This window comes from Stenella coeruleoalba (genome assembly GCF_951394435.1).
Source record: "Stenella coeruleoalba genome assembly, chromosome: 7".
NCBI lineage: Eukaryota > Metazoa > Chordata > Mammalia > Artiodactyla > Delphinidae > Stenella > Stenella coeruleoalba.
The window spans coordinates 48564007-48588047 of record NC_137153.1 but is presented as its reverse complement, the minus strand read 5'-3'; the positions used below and the strand labels follow the sequence as shown (position 1 = coordinate 48588047).

Below are 24041 nucleotides of genomic sequence, written 5' to 3'. Positions count from 1 at the left end.
ATACATATAACAAAATTTACAATCTTTATTTTATTTATTTTTTTTTTTTTTCGGTACGGGGGCCTCTCACTGTTGTGGCCTCTCCTGTTGCGGAGCACAAGCTCTGGACGCGCAGGCTCAGCGGCCATGGCTCACGGGCCCAGCCGCTCCGCGGCATGTGGGATCTTCCCGGACCGGGACACGAACCCATGTCCCCTGCATCGGCAAGCGGACTCTCAACCACTGCGCCACCAGGGAAGCCCACCATCTTTATTTTTAAATGTATAGTTCAGTAGTGTTAAAAATATATTCATACTGTTGTGCAACCAATCTCCAGAAGTTCTTCACCTTGCAAAACTGAAACTATATTCATTAAACAACTCTGCATTCCCCCCGCCCCCCACGCCCCAGCCTCTGGCAAACCATTGTACTTTCTATCTCTATGAGTTTGACTACTCTAGGTAGTCTATAAATCCCTCATTTAAGTGGGATCATACAGTATTTGCCTTTTGTGACTAGCTTATTTCACTTAGCATAATGTCCTCAAGGTTCATCCATGTTATAATCTGTGTCAGAATTTTCTTCCTTTTTAAGGATGAATAATGTTCTATTGTATGTATATACCATATTTTGTTTATCCATTCATCTGTGGATAGACATTTGTGTTGCTTCCACCTTTGGCTATTGTGAATAATGCTGCTGTGAACATGGGTGTACAACTGGACTCTTCTCTTGATTTGATATAAACAGACACATTTTTCTGGTCCAAAAATTTGACCCTAACTTCAACCTCCAGTTGCCCCAGTTGCAGTGGCAATGCATCCCCCCTGCGACGGGTGAACCAGCCTTTTCCTTGAGATTGGTATGCTTTTTCCTAGGAGGGAATTTGGAAAAGATCTAATATTTATTATGCCCAGTATGTGTCAGTCTCTGTGAATGGTGCTTTCATCTTCTATTCCTAATAAACCTTTGAAGTAGATATTAATCTCTTTATTTTACAAATGAGGATCCTCAGGCTAAGAGTTTAACAATTTTCCCAAGATGTCAAAGTAGTGTCAGAAAGAAAATATTTTCCACTATCCTCTTAGGTGATTGTACGGAGGGCTGCAAATTAAACTAACAAAAACTTGATTAACAGAAGACACACAATTTTTATTAATGTTTACATGCACAGAAGTTCACAGAAAAGAAGTGAAACTCAAAGAAGAGGTTAGTCTCTGGGGTTTGTATAATATTTTAACAAAGGAAAGGCAGTATATTTCTTAGCGACTAGGAGATATATGGGGGAACTAATGGAAAATAAGGGTTATTTTAGTAAAGTCTGTTTATGCACACTTGTCTCAGTGTTGACTCTCCATCTCTGGTAATAAGAGAGTCCTTCTCTTCCTGGTAGAGGAGGACACTTTTACAAAGGGACATTTATGACCTGCCTTTTAGGCAGTTAACAAGAGGGCAGAGACTCTTCCTGCATCTGTTGATCCTCCATTGCCTTCAACTCAAAATAATGCTATGCCAAAGTGGTATATTTGGGGGTGGCATATCCTGATCCCCTTCAGTAGTAAAAAGTGAAATGAAATGAAATTCCAAGTCTTTTGGGCTCTATAACCCATGTACTTTCCCCACTACATTGATAATTAATAGGAACAACTCTTCCCACTTACATTCACAGAAATAAATCATACCATTTCGGGAGGGGCGGTCATTCCACTTGTCAAATATTTCTTCATTTCATCTGCACTGTCACTCCTATCCCCTCAGTCACCCGCTGTTATGTGTCTAGCCCTATCCTAGGCACAATGGGATACTGAGGGATACAATGAGGTTATACTTATAAGAAACTCACAGCCTAGCTGGGAGAAAGCATGAAAGAATTTCAAGGGAGTGAGTCTCTACAGACACATTAGGGTGTCAATCAGGGCAGATGAATTCTGATCCAGTGCCGTCCACCGTGCATCCTCTGCAGGACAATTCACCTCTCAGTCTTAATATGAATCTGGAATATGAGGGTATTGCATTGAAATTCCTTTAGACCCTAAATTTCTGATATGTCATTGCATATATACAAACAGGTGTATATTACACGTGGCTGGAGGCAACTTGCTTAAGCCCTCAATGTCTTTGTGTCCTTATTTGTAAAATGGAAGGTTGGATACGTGCCTTGCAAGATCTGGAGGAAATTAAAAGCAATACTTCCAAAAGACAGTCAGGAATACTCTTTGGTACAATAAATGGTAGCTAGAATTACTATAGATCTTCAGGTAGATTTATCAAGTCAACAACTTTGCAGGATAAAGACAGTGATATAGCAATGGGCTTCAGGTGAGGTATGGGAATTTTTGTTTCCCCTGGAAACAAAATAACCCTATTAAATATAACTTGGTTTACCATTCTTTCTCTTTTTGTGAGAATTAGTGAGCACTCTTCAAATTCTATTTTCCACCTGCGAGGAAAACATCCAAAGATTTCATAGAAGCCCCATGGGTAGGAGCGGTGACAGAGTTTTATCCAATCACAGAGTGGAAAGAAACCTTGAAATCATAGAATTCCATGATTCCTCAACCCTAGCCGGTCATCAAATCATCCAGAGTACTTATTAAAAATATGGATTCGTAGCCCAGCACCCAGAAGGATTCTGATTCAGTAGGTATAGCTGTGGTGGGTAGCTCTCCAACTATACCGGGAATCTGATCCCTCCACCTACGACCCCTTTTACATCTGGCTTCAACCTCATGCCAGGCTACTAAAGAGTAGTTTTCTAAGCAATTCCACTTCTAGGTATATACCCCAGAAGAAATGAAACCAGTCACTTGAACAGGTATTTATGCATCCACATTCACAGCAGCATTATTCACAATAGCCAAAAAGGGGAAGCAACGCAAGTGTCTATCGACAGAGGAGTGAATAAACAAAATGTGGTAAATACATACAATGGGGCCTTAAAAAGGAAAGACATTCTGACACGTTATAACATGGATGAACCTTGAGGACATTATGCAAAGTGAAATAAGCCAGTGGCAAAAGGACAAATATTGTCAGTTACACTTAGACGAGGTATCTAGAGAAGTCAGACTCGCAGGAACAGAAGGTAGAATGGTGATGGTACCTGCCAGAGGCTGGGAGGAGCGGGATGGAGTTTCAGGTGGGGAAGGTGAACACGTTCTGGAGATAGATGGTGGTGACGGCTGCATAACAACGTGAATGTACTTAATGCCGATAAACTGTACACCTGAAAAATGGTTAAGGTGGTAAATTTTATGTTCTATCTATTTTACCACAAAAAATAAAAATAAACTAGAGTGGTAAAAAAAAAAAAAGTTTTCTGGCTGGGGGAAGGCTGGGGGAAGAGCCTCTGCCATAAATCAGGTTCCCTTGTTAGCACTGGGGAGATGGTTCTGTTTCTCAAAGAACCCATGTACCTCTAGAGAGAGGAACTGGATTGTTTCAATGAATTGGACCTACAGTGGAAAACTTCTCTGATAGCAGCCTGTGGAGTCAGAAAAGGGAGCCATCAACTCGTCCAGGGAAGGATGGGGTGGTGAGGGACAGTTGAAGGCTTCTCAGGAAAATAACACAGATGCTGAGTCTCCTCCGTAGCTCCAGCTCTGCTCTTACTCGCCTCCCCAGCACTTTCAGAACCAGCAGTTGCATCCTCCTCTACTCCAGCCACTGCCCCATCTCCTCTGTTGCCAGGTCCTTTGTCTCATGTCCTGAAGTCCCAGCTTGAACTTCACGAGCACCCGTTGATTAACATTTTACAGAGGGCTGAGAAATTCTTCCTCAGTCAGAGGTTAGGTCCTTTAGGAAAGTCTCTTATACCTACTATTCTGCAGCTATTTTTGTTCTGCTTTGCTTTCTTATTATTACCATCCACATATCTATTGTAGGAATTTGTAAAAGCGGATAATAAAAAAGAAATGAAAAATAAAAGTCACCAATAATCCCACCACCTACCTACCTCCGAAAATACTAACGTGCACACACACACCACACATTTTACATGAATGGGGTAACACTATACGTTATCATTTTTAACCTGCTTTACCCACTTCACTCTGTCTTATCTCAGGTGACGACCCCTCTAGATTTGTGGATGGGGAGAGCACTGAAACAAGATTCCAACATTCACCATCCCCCATGCAGACATGCAGTTCTCACGCCCAGGTTTTCTAAATGGCAGGATCCCTCGAGGGGTAAAGCAAGGTCTGCTGCTACATGGGGCCAGGAGCCTGAGGTTGAGGACAATGCAAGAAAAAGGAGTTTCCTGCACCTCCTGTCCTTCCAAAGCGCACTGCTCTCCCCACCTCTCCCAGCCATCCCTCCAAATACCACTCACTGAAACTTCAGCCCTTTGGACTACCCCCGCCCTGCCAGGAACCAGGCAGCGTGCCACCCCATCAGATGGGCCAGAGAATAGGTAGTCAATGTTGATTTCCTGGGACAGATAGGAGTATCAAGTGTAGATGCTGAAAACAGGACTCCTAGGTAAGAATTTATCCTTCAGCACTCAAATCATGACAGACAGAGTCAGAATTCTAGCCGAGGGAAAAATTCACTCCGACCCAAGAGGAACAGCTGTCAAGTCTTGGGGAAAAAATGCTTCCGTGGAGAGGGGAGGGCGGCAGTGGGGCCAAGGAGCTCCCTGGTGGCTTCCCCTCGCATTCTGCAGAATCCATCTTCAAGCCAAAACAAGCTTGCTCAGCCCAGGCAGCGCCTGGTTAAGCGGCCATTAGAATGCAGAGCTGCACACACAGGCTCTCCAGATACATAAAGAGTCCATAACATTTGGGCTGCAGCCCTAACTCATTATTTGCTATGAAAGTTTATGTAGCCACAAAATTAAATGAGAAAAGCCCATTAGGAAGGGTTTGCAACCTACTTAACTCATGCCTGACAACAGCAAAAGAGCACAGTGTAGCTGTCAGCTTAGTGGTTCTCCTTCCCAATTTAAATCATGGCTACTCCTTTTGGGAAGTTCCAAGCAAACAGGAGCCTCTCACACATCCTAGGGCCTGCCCCCTGTGGCCTGGGACCCACTCCACAGAGGTAAGCGAGCCCTGCCTGTAGCAGTCGCACTCTTACAGGACACTGCTGGGGCCTCTGCTCCAGCAGCCACTTGGCAAAAGGCTCAGGCTGATTCTACAGGCTGCAGTGGGTCATTTTAAATAAGGTCTGAAAATTCCCATTCAGCCACAAATTAGGCCTTTCAACAAGATCTCCTCTTTTTATTAAATCCTGGGTCAGCAAATCACGGCCCCCAGGTCAAATCCAGTCTCCTACTTGATTTTTAAATACTGTAAGGTTTAACTAGAATACAGCCACGTTTCTATTTACACCTCCTCTAGGGTTACTTTTACTTTCACCCCACTGGGCAGAGTTGTAAAGTTACAAGAGTCTGCAGAGCAAATAAATTCAAAAATATTCACTAATCTGACCCTTTACAGATAAAGTTTGCCAACTCTTCTACTAAACCACTATAGCGATCAACTTTTATTAGTCATTGTTATTTTAAAACTTTTCCGGTATATTTTAGAAAAGACATGAAAACAGTGGTTATTCAGGGATGGAGGGATTATGGAGAATTTTATTTCCTTCTTTTTACAGATGTGTTTTTTTTCCCACAAATGTTATGTATTCTTAATTATTAATAGGAAAAAAACCATTTTTAAGAAAAAGACGAATGGATGCCTTTGCTATGGAAAAAAGAATCTGTGGGACTGGTTGCAGGTGTACAAATGATGCTAAAACCAGACCAAATTTTCCATCTCCTTCCATGGAGAAAGGTGAATTTCTTATGATACCAAATATAGGTTGTATATGAGTCCAGGTCACCCAAGAAGCAGTACCCAAGACACGGAAGAACTTTCTAGGGGAAATGCCTGTGAGAGAAAATGAGGAGGAGCTGAGAGGCTGTGTAACGCTGGTCTGACCCCAAGTGAAAGGGAAAGAAAAGGAAGATTGGGCGGCAGCGTCTGAGAATGTGGTACAGTTCTAAGAAAAGTTCAGGACTGTCAAGGAGTTCTTGAGCCGAAACCATCTGTCAGTGGAACCCGCCTCTCCCAGTGATGCACGAGCTTCATATCCTAGCCTAGCTCAGGTCACTGACTGACAGCAGCTGGCAGGAAACGTGCCCTCATGGAATTGCAGGAATGGATTTTTAGGCCAGGAGCTGGGGCCTTGAGGAACTACAGTCCTTACAATCAGAGATCTGAGAGATACACTGTCACGGTCACCTCAAAGAAAACCATAAAGAACACACACACAAAAGTACGTGACTCCAGCAAAGGAAACCATAAACAAGACGAAAAGACAACCTTCAGAATGGGAGAAAGTATTTGCAAACTAATCAACAGACAAAGGATTAACCACCAAAATATATAAACAGTTCATGCAGTTCAATATTAAAGAAACAAACAACCCAATCCAAAAGTGGGCAGAAGACCTAAATAGACATTTCTCAAAGAAGACATACATATGGCCAAGAAGCACATGAAAAGCTGCTCAACATCACTAATTATTAGAGAAATGCAAATCAAAACTACAATGAGGTATCACCTCACACCGGTAGAATGGGCATCATCAGAAAACCTACAAACAACAAATGCTGGAGAAGCTGTGGAGAAAAGGGAACCCTCTTGCACTGTTGGTAGGAATGTAAATTGATACAGTCACTATGGAGAACAGTATGGAGGTTCCTTAAAAAACTAAAAATAGAATTACCATATGACCCAGCAATCCCACTACTGGGCATATACCCAGAGAAAACCATAATTCAAAAAGACACATGCACCCCAATGTTCATTGCAGCACTATTTACAATAGCCAGGTCATGGAAGCAACCTAAATGCCCACTGACAGACGAATGGATAAAGAAGTTGTGGTACATATATACAATGGAATATTACTCAGCCATAAAAAGGAATGGAATTAAGTCATTTGTTGAGACGTGGATGGATCTAGGGACTGTCATACAGAGTGAAATAAGTCAGAAAGAGAAAAACAAATATTGTATATTAATGCATGTATGTGGAACCTAGAAAAATGGTACAGATGAACCAGTTTGCAGGGCAGAAGTTGAGACACAGATGTAGAGAACAAACGTATGGACACCAAGGGGGGAAAACCGCAGGGGTGTGTGTGCTGAATTGGGCGATTGGGATGGACATGTATACACTGATGTGTATAAAATTGATGACTAATAAGAACCTGTTGTATAAAAAAAAACCAAACCTAATACTAAACTTTCTTTGGGTTATCTGTATGGAAATATGTTAATATAAATGTTTCAGACATTACATGAAATTTCTAAAAATCTTATATGTTCTGGTATAATGTTATAAGTCATAATTCTAGTACTTACTTTAAAATGTATATCTCAGAAATAACTAAATTTCCTTGTCAATTGCATTATTATGAACTTTCATCAAATCTTTAACCGTGGTCATTTTTAAGTCTTTTGTCATTTCCAGACAGTTCTGGGTGTACTCTGATGCTTTTGCAGAAATGTTCCTATAGAAGGGTTTCACCTTCAAGGAATTCATGGAAAAGACTCTGACAAGTACGGGTTTCTGGTAACTGACTATACTGCTGAACTGAATGAATAAGCATTTTCAGAACTCTAATGGAAAACTGATGAACTCATAAAAGTGCTAACAAAAGATCAAGACAAAAAAAAATTAATGACATGGGACTGAGTGAACTGATGAGGATGATTATAATTTTTGTGACTTTATGTTTGAATAAAAGGAGAAAAAATGTTAAAAAAAAAAAAGTGCGTGACTCTATGAAACAAATCATTTTAAAACCCCAAAGCAGCATATAAATGAGATTCCAAAAAGACACTGACATTTTGGAAGCAGAATGGACCACAGAACTCCCTAATTCAAGGTGTTTACAGATAAGAAGGTATTTCAAATAGTCCACCCTTTAGAAAATGTCTGATGTCCTATTTTTCAAGAGTATATTTTATATTCTGAGCAACACTGATTTGAGAACTTGAGATTTTCTGACATCGGTTAAATCCACGGGGCAGAGAAAAAGAGTTTCAGAGTTAAAAGTGAGCCTCAAATGTTGGGATGGCCTGGGCCCAAATTCATCAATGGTAAGATTTTCAGGCAGAGATCAAATGGAAACCCCATCCTTTCTTTCTTAGAGGCATATAAAATATCAGATGAAGGCTGGATTATAGAGCTATCTCGTCTAAATCTTTCAATTTATCAGATAAAGTCACTGAAGCTGTGGAAGTAATAAAGTAGCATTTATTGAGTAAATATTACGCAAAGCAATACAACAAGCAGTATCACGAGTTAGGTGTTTTGAGAAGCTAGTTCTAGCAGCACAACAAAGGCAACTTTGGAGGCACACAGGTCAGTTAAGAGGTTATTATAATTGCTGGGGCAATGATAGCAGGACTGGGAACAAGGGGAGACACACATGCCCTGGTCAAACAAGAAAGTGCAGAACCTAGAAAGTAGAGAAACTGGCAAAAAAAGACAAAGGTGTTTCCAGACTGAAGGAGTCAGAGAAGGTGAGGCCTTTATCCAAGAGTCAGTAAGGACAGAGTAGGTGAGGCCAGATGATGGAGAGAGAAGAGACGCTGCTGAGCAAAACCAGACTTGTACAGTTTGAGAGGCTGCTGGAACTTTCCTGTGGACCCAGCCAGAGAGGGGGTGACAATTCAAGCCTGAATCACATTAGCAAGGACAAGGCTAGAGAAACAGACTCAGCAGTCATCAGTACAGATGTGAAGAAGCACCTGGAGGATGACAGTGTTTGGAGAGTGGATGGAGGCACAGTACCCAGCTGGGCACAGTGGGGAAAAGGGGCAAGAAAAGAACCAGGAGGGGCGGAGTCAACATGGCAGTCGAGGAGAATGCAGAGTTCGCAGCTCCACACAACTCGGGCACCTACCAGGCACTGGTGGAGGACCAAGGACACTGGTGGGAGGAACCTCCAAGCAACTGGGTAGTACACAGAGGGTAAGTGAGCGGGGAGGAAAAGTGGAGGCGGGACGGGACCGGTGCCCCTGAGGGGCGGCTGGAGAAGGGGAGGGGTTCCCACACGCAGAGGGGGAACAGGGGAGACCCTCGGGAGAGCAGAGGAACGGAAGGGAGCGCGGCCAGTGTTTCCCCTGCCCACTTGGGCTCCAGGGAGCCTGCTGAGGTCCTGAGCCTAATCCTTTGGCCTCGGAGGCTCCCTCCAGCAGCTCTGAGCCTAAGCCGGGGCCCCCCTCAGGCCGTGCTGCCTGTCCCCAGGTCCTAAGCATAGGCCCCACCCCACACTTAAACACCACCCCAAGCCCCGCCCCCACCTGAGTTCCATCCTCCCGCCTAAGCTTTGCCCCCCACAGCCAAGGCCTTTTCCGGCCTTTTTTTTTTTCTTTTAGGTTGTGGTTCTGTTTTACCTTGTTGTTGTTGATTCATTTATATTTTTACTTATTCTAATAAATTTTTCATTTTTCTAGTTTTATTTTATTCTTTATACTTTGTTATTGCTCTGCTCCTTTTGGCTTCTTCCCCTTTTTGTTTTTTTTCTGTTGTGGTTCAGTTTTACCTTGTTGTAGTTATTTCACTTATATTTTTATTGTTCCTAACATATTTTTAATTTTTCTAATTTTATTTTATCTTGTATTCTTTGTTTTTGTATGCTCCTTTTTTTTTCTTTTCTTTTGCTGCACCATGTGGCTTGCAGGATCTTGGTTCCCAGGTCAGGGGTTGGGCCTGAGCTCCTGTGGTGGGAACGCCGAGTCAAAACTGCTGGACTAACAGAGAACCTCAGACCCCAGGGAATATTAATCAGAGTGAGGCCTCATGGAGGTCTTCATCTCGGCATCAAGACCCGGCTCTACCCGACTGCCTGCAAACTCCAGTGCTGGACACCTCAGGCCAAACAACCAGTGAGACAGGAACACAGCCCCATCAATCAAAACAAAAAAAAAAAATGAAATGACCAAAAAAAATATGTTACAGACGAAGGATCAAGGTAAAAACCTACAAGACCAAATAAATGGAAACAAAATAGGCAATCTACCTGAAAAAGAATTCAGAGGAATGATAGTAAAGATGATCCAAAGAACTGAAATGAAAAATACACTAGAAGGAATCAATAGTAGAATAACTGAGGCAGAAGAGCAAATAAGTGACCTGGAAGATAGAATGGTAGAAATAACTGCTGAGGAGCAGAATAAAGAAAAAAGAATAAAAAGAATTGAAGACAGTCGCAGAGACCTCTGGGACAACATTAAACACACGAACACTCGAATTATAGGGGTCCCAGAAGAAGAGGAGAAAGAGAAAGGGACTGAGAAAATATTTGAAGAGATTATAGTCAAAAACTTCCCTAAGTGGGAAAGGAAATAGCCACACAAGTCCAGGAAGTGCAAAGAGTTCCATACAGGATAAAACCTAGGAGAAACACAACAAGACACATATTAGCAAAACTAACAAAAATTCAAAGAAAAAAATATTAAAAGCAGCAAGGGAAAAGTAACAAATAATATACAAGGGAATCCCCATAAAGTTATCAGCTTATTTTTCAGCAGAAACTCTGCAGGCCAGAAGGGAGTGGCAGAACATATTTAAAGTGATTAAAGGGGAAAACCTACAACCAAGATTACTCTACCCAGCGAGGATCTCATTCAGATTCAATGGAGAAATCAAAAGCTTTACAGCTAAGCAAAAGTTAAGAGAATTCAGCACCACCAAACCAGCTTGACAACAAATGCTAAAGGAATTTCTCTAGGTAGGAAACACAAGAGAAGGAGAAGACCTACAAAAACAAACCCAAATCAATTAAGAAAATGGGAATAGGAACATACATATCAATAATCACCATGAATGTAAATGGATTAAATGCTCCAACCAAAAGATACAGACTGGCTGAATGGATATAAAAAGAAGACCCGTATATATGCTGTTTACAAGAGACTCGCTTCAGACCTAGGGACACACACATTGAAAGTGAGGGGATGGAAAAAGATATTCCATGCAAATGGAAATCAAAAGAAAGCTGGAGTAGCAATACTCATATCAGATAAAATAGAGTTTAAAGTAAAGACTGTTACAAGAGATAAGGAAGGACACTACATAATGATCAAAGGATCAATCCAAGAAGAAAACATAACAATTATAAATATTTATGCACCCAACATAGGAGCACCTCAATACATAAGGCAAATGCTAACAGCCATAAAAGGGAAATTGATAGTAACACAGTAATAGTGGGGGAATTTAACACCCCACTTACACCAATAGACAGATGATCCAGACAGAAACTAAATAAGGAAACACAAGGTTTAAATGACACAATAGAGCAGATAGATTTAATTGATATTTATAGGACATTCCACCGAAAGCAGAAGAATACACTTTCTTCTCAAGTACACACTGAATGTTCTCCTGGACAGAACACATCTTGGGTCACAAATCAAGCCTTGGAAAATTTAAGAAAGTTGAAATCATATCAAGCATCTTTTCCAACACAACGCTATGAGATTAGAAATCAATTACAGGAAAAAAAACCTGTAAAAAACACAAACACATGGAGGCTAAACAATGCACTGCTAAATAACCAAGAGATCACCAAAAAAAATAAAGAAGAAATTTAAAAATACATAGAAACAAATGACAATGAAAACACAATGATGCAAAACCTATGGGATGCAGCAAGAGCACTTCTAAGAGGGAAGTTTATAGCAATTCAAGCTCACCTCAAGAAACAAGAAAAATCTCAAATAAACAATCTAACCTTACATCTAAAGCAACTAGAAAAATAAAAACAAAGAAAACCCAAAGTCAGTAGACGGAAAGAAATCATAAAGATCAGAGCAGATAAATTAAATAGAAACGAAGAAAACAATAGCAAAGATGAATAAAACTAAAAGTTGGTTCTTTGAGAAGATAAACAAAATTGATAAACCATTAGCCAGACTCATCAAGAAAAAACCGGAGAGGACTCAAATCAATAACATTAGAAATGAAAAAGGAGAAATTACAACTGACACCACAGAAATACAAAGGATCATATGAGACTACTACAAGCAAATATATGCCAATAAAATGGACAACCAGGAAGAAGTGGACAAATTCTTGGAAAGGTACAACTTTCCAAGACTGAACAAGGAAGAAGTAGAAAATATAAACCGACCTATAACAAGTAATGAAATTGAACCTGTAATTTAAAATCTTCCAACAAACAAAAGTTCAAGACCAGATGGCTTTAAAGGAGAATTTTATCAAACATTTAGAGAAGAGCTAACACCTATCCTTTTCAAACTCTTCCAAAAAATTGTAGAGGGAGGAACACCCCCAACCTCGTTCTACGAGGCCACCATCACTCAGATACCAAAACCAGATAAAGACATCACAATAAAAGAAAATTACAGACCAATATCACTGATGAACATAGATGTAAAAATCCTCATCCAACTACTAGCAAACAGAATGCAACAACACATTAAAGGGATCATACACCGTGATCAAGTGGGATTTATTCCAGGGATGCAAGGATTCTTCAATATATGCAAATCAATCAATGTGATACACCATATTAACAAATTAAAGAATAAAAACCATATGATCATCTCAATAGATGCAGAAAAAGCTCTTGACAAAATTCAACCATTTATGATAAAAAAACTCTCCAGAGAGTGGGCATAGAGGGAAACTACCTCAACATAATAAAGGTCATATATGACAAACCCACAGCAAACATCATTCTCAATGGTGAAAAACTGGAAGCATTTCCTCTAAGATCAGGAACAAGACAAGGATGTCCGCTCTAGCCACTATTATTCAACATAGTTTTGGAAGTCCTAGCCACAGCAATCAGAGAAGAGAAAGAAATAAAAAGAATACAAATTGGAAAAGAAGAAGTAAAACTGTCATTGTTTGCAGATGACATGACACTATACATAGAGAATCCTAAAGATGTCACCAGAAAACTACTAGAGCTAATCAATGAATTTGGTAAAGTTTCAGGATACAAAATTAATGTACAGAAATCTCTTGCATTCCTATACACTAACAATGAAATATCAGAAAGAGAAATTAGGAAACACTCCCATTTACCATGCAACAAAACAAATAAAATACCTAGGAATAAACCTACCTAAGAAGGCAAAAGACCTGTACTCAGAAAACTATAAAACACTGATGAAAGAAATCAAAGATAACACATATACAGAGATACACCATGTTCTTGGATTGGAAGAATCAATATTGTGAAAATGACTATTCTACCCAAAGCAATAAGCAATCTACAGTTCAGTGCAATCCCTATCAAATTACCAATGGCATTTTTCACAGAACTAGAACAAAAAATCTTAAAACTTGTATGGAGGCACAAAAGAGCTGGAATAGCCAAAACAATCTTGAGGGAAAAAAACGGGAGCTGGAGGAATCAGACTCCCTGACTTCAGACTATACTACAAAGCTACAGTAATCAAGACAATATGGTACTGGCAAAAAAACAGAAATATAGATCAATGAAACAGGATAGAAAGCCCAGAGATAAACCCACGCACCTATGGTCAACTAATCTATGACAAAGGAGGCAAGGATATACAATGGAGAAACGACAGTCTCTTCAATAAGTGGTGCTGGGAAAATTGGCCAGCTACACGTAAAAGAATGAAATTAGAATACTCCCTAACACCATGCACAGAAATAAATTCAAATGGATTAAAGACCTAAATGTAAGCCTGGACACTATAAAACTCTTAGAGGAAAACATAGAACACTCTTTGACATAATTCACAGCAAGATCTTTTTTGACCCACCTCCTAAAGTAATGGAAATAAAAACAAAAATAAACAAATGGGACCTAATGAAACTTAAAAGCTTTTGCACAGCAAAGGAAACCATAAACAAGACAAAAAGACAACCCTCAGAATGAATCAACGGACAAAGGATTAATCTCCAAACTATACAAACAGCTCATGCAGCTCAATATCAAACAAAAACAAACAACCCAATCCAAAAATAGGCAGAAGACCTAAACAGACATTTCTCTAAAGACATCCAGATGGCCAAGAGGCACAAGAAAAGCTGTTCAACATCACTAATTATTAGAGAAATGCAAATCAAAACTACAATGAGGTATCACCTCACACCAGTCAGAATGACCATCATCAGAAAACCTACAAACAACAAATGCTGGAGAGGGTGTGGAGAAAAGGAAACCCTCTTACACTGTTGGTGGGAATGTAAATTGATACAGCCACTACGGAGAAAAGTATGAAGGTTCCTTAAAAAACTAAAAATAGAACTACCATATGACCCAGCAATCCCACTACTGGGCATATACCCAGAGAAAACCATAATTCAAAAAGACACATGCACCCCAATATTCATTGCAGCACCATTTACAATAGCCAGGTCATGGAAGCAGCCTAAATGTCCATCGACAGACAAATGGATAAAGAAGATGTGGTACATATATACAATGGAATATCACTCAGCTATAAAAAGGAACAAAATTGGGTCATTTGTAGAGACATGGATGGACCTAGAAACTGTCATACAGAGTGAAGTAAATCAGAAAGAGAAAAACAAATATCGTATATTATCGCATATATGAGGAATCTAGAAAAATGGTACGGATGAACCTATTTGCAGGGCAGGAATAGAAACACAGACGTAGAGAATGGACGTGTGGACACAGGGGGGAAGGAGAGGGTGGGATGAATTGGGAGATTAGGATTGCCATAAATACACTACCATGTGTAAAATAGATAACTAGTGGGAACCTGCTGTATAGCACAGGGAGCTCAGCTCAGTGCTCTGTGATGACCTAGATGGGTGGGATGGGGTGGGCAGTGGGAGGGAGGTCCAAGAGGGAGGGGATATATGTATACATATAGCTGATCCACTTCACTGTCCAGCAGAAACTAACACAAGATTGTAAAGCAATTATACTCCAATAAAAAATTTTTAAAGGAAAAGAAAGAAAAGAAGAGCCAGGAAAGCCTCGTGCTGAGGAAGGCGGAGGAGGGGAGAGCCTCCAGACGCCATAGCACTAACTTGACCGAGATCAAGTCACCAATACTTCCAAGACACCCTGCCCCGAAACCAGGCCAGCAGAGCAAAAGTCACACTGCAGAGCTGGAATCCAGCAGATTGTAAGGAAGTGGAGTCCAGCCAGGAAGGGAGAGAGTGGGGGAATTAGTGGAATAACCACTGGAGAGATCAAGGTTCTAATTGGCCAACCTTGAGCTTTTCGCCACTGATTTTGCTGTTGTCACATGCTCGGGTACTTGGGACTTATTGCCTTATTTCTTCATTCACTCTCACTCCTGACACTTAAGTTTGCCTAATCTGGTTTCCAGGTAACTGCACCCCACAGAATTCAACTGCGTTAAGGATTAAATAGGATTTTTGTGAGCAAGCCTCACGCAACTATATGTAATAACCAGCTATAAAGGAAGCTAACCTATTCAGGATGTGGTCTGTCTCTTCCTCTGTTCATAGAGGCTTAATTTATGTCTTTTCTGAGCTTTATGCCTTAGAGAAGGAAATGGATTGCAGTTAAAAGGCTTGTGTACAAGAAAAAATATTTTTAAATTTCTTAGTAAATTGACCTCTAAGCATAATCATATCTTGGATCTCTGTTACTCTCTCTCTCTCGGTCTCTTTCTCTGTCTCTGTCCTTCACACATCCACACAGTAGATGTTAAAAAAAGTTACATGAGTTTTTTTGGCTCTGGGATCATTATTATAAGGTGTAATAATATGGTTTTCAAAACATTTTTGTGTAGGCTCTGTAGCCAATCTTAACTGTAAAGATGATAAGCAGTTACTGTTATATTACAAATAAAACTTACACCTGTCTCTGTCTAAAATGCTACAGTTTATTATTGTTGTTGTTGTTACAGGAAAAGGAAAAAGCAGCCCTATAGGTATAACCCTTCACAGAAGAAAAATATCTTGCTGGCAACTCATTATTTCAGGTTGTTATTATGTTAGATGATAGCTTCTAGGTGTAAGGCACACACCTACAATGATCACATTAAGGCAGAACCTCATTAATAATAGATGAGATCTGATTATATCCATTCCTGATGCTAGTTTAATAACCTGTGGCACTTTTTCAACAAAAAATAATCATTTGAACCTTTTTGCTTTTTAAAAAAGTCATCCTTGCCATATCTTGGTACCAAGCTGGAGAAACCAGGCTGCTTTTGAATCAAGGAGTAGTCCCTGATATGAGTCTTTCTGGTGCCTTTTAGCAGTAAGAATTAACATTTCAAAGAATAATCAGAATAATTTTAGACTGAATTTCTAGCCTTTTAGAGATTTGGGGAGAAGCGACTTGATCATTTTTCATTGTTGTATGTCATGATTTGGGTTTTTTAATAGAACACACCAGCTTCTGCATTTACACCAGACCCAAACACGTTGTATCTCCTGCCAGTGCATTTGGTCCAGTACAGCTATGATCTTTAAGACATGAACAGATATTCTGTGTAACGTACTTCTTATTTCACATTATCAGAAACTTTGTTGTGGCTTTCCCTTGCCCAGTTTTTGTTTAATTCATCACCTCTTATACACAAGCCCCATGTGCTGGGCTTAGTGATGTCCCCTCATTAAAAGATCTCCATATGTTACCTAATATGGCAAAAAAGAACTCTGCAGAGGTGAATAAGATTCTTGAGATGGGAGACTGTGCCAGATTAAGCGGCTATGTCTGATGTAATTACAAATGTCCTTACATGGGAAGAAGGTGATGTGATGACAGAAGAAGAGACTGGAGTGACGTGCTTTGAAAGTGAGGGAAGGACTTACTTCACTTAGCATGATAATCTCTAGGTCCATCCATGCTGCTTCAAATGGCATTATTTCATTCTTTTTTATGGCTGAGTAATATTCCCTTGTGTATATGTCAGACAGAGAAAGACAAATATCATGTACTATCACGTATATGTGGAATCTGAAAAAATGATACAAATGAACTTATTTATAAAACAGAAACAGACTCACAGACTTCGAAAACAAACTTAAGGTTACCAAAGGGGAAAGGTGGGGGGAGGGATAAATTAGGAGTTTGGGATTAACATATACACACTACTATATATAAAATAATCAACAAGGACCTACTGTATAGCAAAAGGAACTCTACCTAATATTCTGTAATAACCTATATGGGAAAAGAATCTGAAAAAGAATGGCTGTATGTATATGTATAACTGTACACCTGAAACTAACGCAACATTGTTCTGGATTGGCCAAAAAGCCAACCGAATAAATCAACTATATTTTAATACAAAATAAAAATTAAATTTAAAAAATGAAATAAATTTTAAAAAATAAAAATAGAAATACTTTATTACTGAAAAAAAAAAAAAAGAGAAGAGAAAGAAGGAGCCACAAGGCAAGGAATACGGGCAGCCACCAGAAGCCAAGAAAGGCAAAGAAACGGATTCTACCTTCACAGCCCCCAAAAGAACCGCCCCTGCCCACACCTTGATTTTAGCCCCCTAAGAGTCATTGCAGATTCCTGATCTCCAAAACTGTAAGAGAATAAATTTGTGTTGTTTAAGTCACTTAGTATGCAGTAATTTGTCACAGCAGCAATTGGAAATGAATACACCCCATATCTGCTTTCCTTTCAAAAGAGTAAGAGAGAAGGGTAGATTTTATGGAGCAGAGGAAAAGGAAAAGGAGATTCAATAGATATTATTATAATCCATGTGATCTTGAACAAAAGAAAATGTGATTTTATAAACCATAATTTTCCTATTGAAATATAATGCTTGCCTATATAGAAAGTTGAAAGGTGCGAAACAAAGAGGAAAAATAAACAACCATTCTTAACATTCTACTTTTTCCTTCCAGTGTCTTTTCTAGGTTTATTTTTATATACTTGAGCTTTTACTATCAGAGTGTTGGAAATATCCATGGAAGACAGGTCTTTGTTGCCCATCTTGTAGGTAAGGAATTTGAGGACCAGAGAGGTGAAAGTCATTCTGCCCAGTCATACAACTCATGAAGGACAGAGCCTGGATTCCAGATCTCTCTTAACAACAAAACTCTTTTAACCACAGCATACAATGAAGTTAGGAGATGAGAATAAAACTATGGGGGGAAAGCTCCATCAATTTTTTTCTTTTTTTTTCTTTTTTTTTTGCGGTACGCGGGCCTGTCACTGCTGCGGCCTCTCCCATTGCGCAGCACAGGCTCCGGACGCGCAGGCTCAGCGGCCATGGCTCACGGGCCCAGCCGCTCCGCGGCATGTGGGATCTTCCCAGACCGGGGCACGAACCCATGTCCCCTGCATCGGCAGGCGGACTCTCAACCACTGCGCCACCAGGGAAGCCCGATCCGTCAATTTTTATGGAGGCTTTAAGATTCCACTCTTGCTCAAGTAAGTCCCAAGGTTCCTGGAAGCTTGGGAACGAGGTGCTGATGAGACACCCCAGTAGAGACATCTTCCTTTTTCCTAAACTGACTCTCCTTCTAACAGGCCAGTGAGGCCAGGAAGATACTAGATAGATGTAATTGATATTTAGATGAGATGCATAAATTAAAATCCCCTTTCATACCAGCAGCCAAACTGCTCCATTCATACAGCTGAAGGGAGATTTTTTTTTTTAATTCTTTGCATCTTGGAATCCTCCAGATAAAGGCTTTCATGTCCATGCATTCTATTCATTGTGCTACCAATGTTATACTACTTTAACTTTTTCCACTTAAAAGTATTTGCTTTGTCTTTTCAAAGGAAACTTAGAAAGGAAGAAAAAAAGGGAGAAAGAAAAGAGGAGAGGGAAAGAAGCAGGGAGGACAGAAGGGAGACAGGGAGGGAGAAAGAGAGAGAGAAAGAGAGTCAAGCTCTATGCAATGTGAAAAGTTGATTAACATGTTCTCACAATTTTGAATTTTGGAGGATCCATAGGCTACTTTTTAAAAATTAATATTCACTAAACATTTCTATTTGTGTCAAGCAATTGGGAGTTGTTTGCATTTAATAGTTTAACGCCTCATGCAGTCACTGATGTAGAGAAATTAATGTAAATGAAAATAAACTGGGTATTATGCCCAGTAGGAAAGCAGCCCAGCCTGCATCCCTCATCTAATTCACTCCCTAAGCCAGAGGGCAAAACTTCTAATGCAGTGTAATTTCCTCTTCGTAAGGTGCAAAATACAGCCTCCACTAATGGTCAATTTGAAGGATGTTTCACACAGGGAGAGTATCCGCATCTCGGGAGGTACTTGGGGAGCTGGTGTCCTTTATAGGGGTTCTGGCTGGGACATTCATCCTGGAGGCAGTTTGGAGAGAGAGACAATAGGCAATAAAGCTAAATCATTGCAGAGGTATCAGAGGGCTGTCCTCTGCACCTGGCTGGTGAAGCTGGGCTTGTAGCCAAGGCTGTACTACCTACTCAGAGTGCAATTCTCCCTCCTTCAAGGTCATTCTCCCTAATAAAAGGGATAGGGAAATGGGGCTGGGACTGAGATGAGATCTCTGACCCCTTTTACACAGAAAGTCTACAGCCACCGTGCTGCTCACATTTCTCTCTTTATGCACGTACCTATTCCTCATAGACCCAGGGCCCGACTGCTCCAGGTCATCTGACTACATGGCTACAATGCATGAGGATTCACTGTGGTTGTGTTAGGACCTGTATTCCAAGATGATGATGATGATGACGACGACAATGATATGATGACAAGGAGAGAAGCTAGCCTTGATTTATCACTTACCATGCACCAAGCACTATTTTAAAAGCCAAATATATATTTTTTTCTTATTTCATTCTCCAATCAACCCTAGGCACTATTGCCATCACCACCCTCTACATGAAGAAACTGAGGCACAGAGAGGCTAAATAACTTACCTGACACAGCAGCAGCTAGTAAGTGGAGAAGCCAGAACCCTGGCTGTCTGACTTCAGAGTCTTCAGCCAGTATCTCTTCTGCCTCTTTTACATTTATAGTTGGTAATTCTCCCAGCAACCCCTAGGACAGATAACATTAACTATGTTTTATAGATGAGGAAACCTGGCTTTGCCCAAGCTCACTCAGCTTCTCACATTTATTTATAATTCCATAGGGCATTGGTTTGCAACCATTTTCCTTTTGCTGAAGTCTTCCAAGAAGGGAAAATTTATTGGAAGGTTGAGGCCAAACAAAACTTTTCAGACTGGAGTGAGAACAGGGTCACTCTTCACGTCCCTACTTGCAGCAGGCAGACAACATCATCTTTGTTCCTTTCATAGCACTTATCATAATTTCCAATTATTTGATGTCATTGTCTGATACTTATTCATTGTCTATCCACATAACTAGGCCGTAAGTTCTATGAGGCCAGGAAACTTGTCTATCTTATTCACCTTTGTATGTCTAGCACCTAGCAATGCTCCAGGCACACAGTAAGCAATCAGTAGGTATTTACTGAAATGTACAAAGTTAAGTAATACTTTTCCGTCAATCCAATTATGGAGCAAATCAAGACAAAACAGAACTTCCAAAAACTGGAGAGCAGAAGGAAAAGTTAAATGAGTTCTCTATTAACTGAGGTTTTAGTCCATTTCTATCGCTAAAATCACTTTACAGGGCATTGCTGCCACTGTGGGGAAAGCGTGGTGACTTAGGTCACAGGCACAGGCTCCAGTCACTCAGCCCAATGGTGCAGTAGGAAAAGGATGAGAGGATGAACCCAACATGCATCTTGGAAGGTAAACAACTACACTTATGCATAGAGAGGTCATCTTCTTTTAATTTGAAAAGTGTTCCCAGAGCATACCTGGTAAATTCCCCAGAGAAACTGAAGTACAATTTACTGAAACAATGCGATGTTTCAAAGGTTTCTATCGGGAAGGCCTGCTAAAAAATTAAAGAAACCATGAAAGTAATGTCAGCAAATTTGGCTAGATCAAATAACTACATAAAATATTCACAAAGTTAAAAGAACTTTAGAAAACTATTTTTAGCAAGTAGGACAGACACTATCAAAAGATCACTCAAATTCATAGGAAAAATTCTCAGACTTAGTAGACAATTCTATAATGGGATTAAATACAAGTCTCCAAAGAACTCCAGTGGAACTAATTCTCCATTAAATGACTAATCAATATAAAGCCGTTCAATTTCACTGGAGAGCAAAAGAACTGTGACTTTAAAAAATGAGCAATGTCATTTTTTATAAGTTAGGTTTATTGAAGTATAATTTACACACAGGAAAACTCATTCTTTTCAAGTATATAGCTCAATGAGTTTTCACAAATATACACAGTCACGAAACCATCATCAAGATCAAGATACAGAAAATTTCCATCACCCCCAAAAAGTTCCCCTGGACCCCTTTCTTTTCAATCCCTTCCCTCTTCCCCAGACCCTGATCCAATTTTTTTCCCTATAGTTTTTCATTTTCCAGAATGTCATATAAATAGAATCATAAAGTTAAGTAGCCTTTGAGCCTGGTTCAATGTCTTTTTTAGTCTATCAAAGTAGCAAAGATGTAAAAGGTAATAATAATGTTCATGAGTGTGCTCAGACACAGCTAATGTATGAATAAACTGTTATTACCTCTCTTGGGTGCAAACTGGCAATATGTACCAAGAGCCTAAAAATATTGATACACTTTGACCACTAATTCAATTTGTAGAAATCCCTATACCAACAGTTAATATCAAAGATGTGCACAAAACTTATATATGCCCGAAGATGTTCATTACAGTGTTATTTATTATGGTAAAAATTTACAAACACCCTAAATGTTCAATGTAAAGGGAATGTATAAGTAAATTCATATAATAAACATATTTATCTATACACCAATTAGAAGTAAAGTTTACTGAAAGTTTTTGATGACATGGAAAATACTTGTAATACTGGGAATAGCACAAAAGCAACATACAATGTTGCATATATATTATGATATCAGAGTAAAAGCACAGAGAAAAGAATGGAAGGAAAATTATTTTCTCTGAGTGATAGATGACTGTGAAAAGTATATATTCTTCTGTATTGTCCTAATTTTCTTCAATGCCCTTCTATTATTTTTATAATTAGACAAATACCTTATAAGAGATATAAAGCTCTGCTTTCTATCTAACCTGAATCACTTTCGCTCTACTCTAAACTCTTACGAAGATTCAGATCTACTGGCCAATTACTCACACCTTTAACTAAGATTTATTAAGCACCTACTAGGCCCCAAGCGCTCTGTTAGGTGCTAGGACTACAAAGAATTTGACTCTGCCCTTATCTCAAAGGAATATTAGGTCAATATGTAAACACATAATATTGATTACTTCTAATAATTTATTTTACATCTTTACTTTATGCTAGATACTAACCATTTTTCATACATTACCTCATTTCCTCATCTGTAAAATGGAGATAATACTTGGGTGGTTATGAAGAGTCACCCTTAAAGCACATAGCCAGTTCCCAACATAAAGCAGGCAACAGATATTTGTTCTACTCTAAAAGGTGTTATAACAGTGGCAAGAACTCAATAAACTAAGAACTAAATATACTAGGGGCACAATTCTACAGAGGAAAGAGAGGTCAGAGACACTTGTGCTCTGCTTGACAAGATCAGGATTTTGCAGGTGGTCAAGCAAAGGAAGGGTATTCCAGGCAGAGGGGCCAGTGTACATCCTCATCTCTTTGAAGATGACTTTTCTAGCACTTCTATAAGGAAAGAGTTCCCTGTGTGATTCACAAGAGCCTCTTAAAAGCAATGCTGCCTACTTGCATGAGACGGTCTCCAGTGTTATGACACCCCCTGATAAATGTCGAGATTCATTTTCTAACTTGATTCTATAGGAAAGAGAGACAATTCCATCCCATGCATTGGAAATTGCCCTTTTGTTGGCCTTCCTACACGGAGTAGGACCTTCACGGAAACTCACCAGAAAGCACACAAGCTACTAGGTAAGTGGAGACATCACACAGACCTTTGGAGGCAGCAACACAGCAATATTATTTTTGCCAACAAAGAGTTTGCTCACTATCTTTTCTTCCTTACTCTTTCCTTGTCCTTCGCACTATCTACTGGGAGCTCTCCAAGTGCACAAACAACATATAAATTCTAGCCATCTCAGTGATCTTCTGGAAGAGGAAAAAAGGGGAAGAAAATTTTCTTTTAGATAAAATTATCCTTGTTTTGCTTCACAAAGATTAGTCACTAGTTGAGTGGTGTGACTGGTTACATCGCCAGCTTGAGCAGCATAAACTGAACACACAAGTTCAATGAAGACAGAGGGCGAATATCCATGTTAGTTATCAACCGTACCGAAGAGAGAGCTGAAGAGAAGCACCACGTCAAGGGAAGAAGAGGCACAGAACAGGTCAACATCATGCAGTTAGAAATTAGGTCCATGTAACTGCTTATGGCAGGAGGTGGAACTTTCAATATACATATTCAGTACAGATAACCTTCAAGGTTTCTGAACCTTCCCTCAAGAATCCCAGTTATTTCAGCCATAATTTCCAAACACCACTGCTTCTGCTAATACTTTGGCCCTGATTTAAGGAAACACTCCTGTTTAATTTAGAACCTAACTCCCACTCATCTTCACATTTTTCTCATGAGCACAGCTCACAAGAGGTTTATTTATAAATGAGTACAGAAAGTCACAATGGACCGACAAAGCCAACGACATCCCTAGAAGTGGCCAAGTCAGCAGAGGCTTTGACATTCCATCAGCAGTCCTCTGCTCCTCTTAATGAAAGCACAGGAAGTAGGAAATGTAATACATGGTGGAAAACACTAGTCACAAGAGACCTTGTGAATATCTGTTCTTAGAGATGTTACGCATATAAATGAGGTCCATCCACCCTAGATTGCTGTGATGCTTTCCTGTTGGAACTGTGGGGCCGACTCTCAGTTTGCTCACTGATATGATTTTGCAAAAGGTAAATTGAGTTTCTCTGAAGAAGCTTTCCTAAGTAACTTAATAATACGGCACTTTAATGTGATGGGACTATTCAATCCTAGAGACAATTGTCCATGTAGAGTAAGAAGACTATAAGGTGAAAAAAAAAATAGCTTCCACTCATGAATCTCCTTTTCCTAATACCTAGGACCCACTGAACCTTCTGGATGAATATGTGCCA

General features: G+C 39.8%; 1 protein-coding gene across 14 annotated transcripts in view; it reads right to left on the bottom strand.

Annotated features, from left to right (window-relative positions):
- The window catches only part of CAAP1 (caspase activity and apoptosis inhibitor 1), a 1159962-nt gene that overhangs the window by 1025145 nt on the left and 110776 nt on the right, over positions 1–24041 (bottom strand). For 13 of the 14 annotated variants that reach the window (XR_013829210.1, XR_013829211.1, XR_013829212.1 and 10 more), the window contains exon 8: positions 19811–19931. The gene's annotated coding sequence lies outside the window, so the exon portion shown is untranslated. Of the gene's footprint in view, positions 1–19810; positions 19932–20718; positions 20799–24041 lie in introns of all 14 variants that reach the window. The other variant, XR_013829209.1, reaches the window with a different exon arrangement.